We start from the raw sequence: 1788 nt of genomic DNA, 5'->3' as shown, positions 1-1788 counted from the left end.
GACAAGTTGCAGGTGAAGACAGAATGAGCCAGAGAATGAAGAGAAACCAAATTAGAACAGATTTCTAGAGTTAGTTTGAGGCCCAGCAGAGCAATTCAGTCAGAAGCTGAAAGAATCAGTCACCTTGGAGAGGAGTTTAGGCCAGAGCAGCTGAGTTGAACCAGCCAGCCAGAATTCAGACAGAGCTAGAAAGGGTGAGTTTATTCAACAGTAAGCATCGGAGATGGCAATTACATCTGGAAAACAATAAATTTACAATATTCATATGGTGAAAGGAGAGAACTAACTCCCGAAAGTTGTCCTCTAATCCGTATCTATGCTGTGTGGCAAATACATGCATGTCCATATGCACAAAATAAGTAGGTAAATGTAATTTACATTTTTCATCTTATGTATTAGGGAGAGAGAGAGATCCAGAGAACCTGCCTTTGATTCCTTTGATTCCTAGAATCCACAACAGTGGCTCACAACTGTCTGTTCCATGGAACCTGATGCCCTCTTCTGCCCTCCAGAGACATCATGTACACAGGCAGAGACATGAGTGTGGGTAAAACACCCATACACATAAAATAAAAATAAATTTATTATTTAAGTTCAAAGTCTCTCCTGATATTCAAGGCAGCCCCTTAGCTGTGAGGCCCTGCAAAGTCAAAAAGAAAGTTTTGGGGATGGAGAGATGGCTCAGCAGTTAAGAGCATTGACTGCTCTTTCAAAGGTCCTAAGTTCAAATCCCAGCAACCACACGGTGGCTCACAACCACCCACAAGAGATCTTGAGCCCTCTTCTGGTGTGTCTGAAGTCAGCTACAATGTACTTACTTAATAATAAATAAATCTTGAAAAAGAAAAGAATGGCTCAGCGGGTAAGAGCACTGACTGCTCTTCTGAAGGTCCTGAGTTTGGATCCCAGCAACCACATGGTGGCTCACAACCATCCATGATGAGATCTGACGCCCTCTTCTGGTACATCTGAAGATAGCTATAGTGTATTATGCCAGAGCACTCAGAGGTACTGAATTCAATTCCCAGCAGCCACATGATGGCTCGTGGCCATCTGTACAGCTACAGTGTACCCATACACATAAAATAAATAAATAAATCTTAAAAAAAAAAGAAAGAAAAAGAAAAAAAGGTTCCATGATTCCAATATACAGTGACACAGTAAATACTATGTAAGGGTCTGAGAGTCACTGAAGACCCCAGACTCAGATAGTACGCAAAGACAAAGAGTGTTTATTCTGCAGAAACAACCAGCATGCTAGGGTCAACTATTTTTCAAAATGGCTACCCCAGACAAAGGTGCACAGGCCTTCTTATAGAGGGGACTGTCTAGAAGGATTAGGTAATCTAAGACTTCATTGGTGGGTGCTAGGCTAGAGGGTCACAGGTGGTCAGTGGTCTGCATTCCTATGTCATGAACATTTAACCATAGGATGAGATAGGGCTGCCCAGCACAGGTGGCCCATTCTGAGATAAAATATTTCTCTTATTTTTGTGGTTATCCCTAGGCTGTTCTTTGGGAGGGGGCTTATGACCTTGTTTCTGGGTTTTATGGTCTGTTCCTGGAGCTGGTGCCTAATGGCCTTCTTTTCAAAGTCAGGCCTGGTTCTTAAATGAAGACAAATGGGGTTTATGTAGTCCTTTCAATTCCCGTTCCAAAATGGGGGAGTGAGAAGAGAGTAAAGAAAAAAAAACCCACCCCAACCCCAGCAGGGCAAACGTTAGATTCTGTACTTCCACTGACCGCAGCAGGGACATGACATCCTGTGGGCTTTGGTGCAGCATACAT

The sequence above is a fragment of the Mastomys coucha genome, unplaced genomic scaffold, assembly GCF_008632895.1.
Source record: "Mastomys coucha isolate ucsf_1 unplaced genomic scaffold, UCSF_Mcou_1 pScaffold21, whole genome shotgun sequence".
Classification (NCBI taxonomy): Eukaryota; Metazoa; Chordata; class Mammalia; order Rodentia; family Muridae; genus Mastomys; species Mastomys coucha.
The sequence above is the reverse complement of the archived record's forward strand: the minus strand, read 5'-3'. Positions refer to the sequence as shown.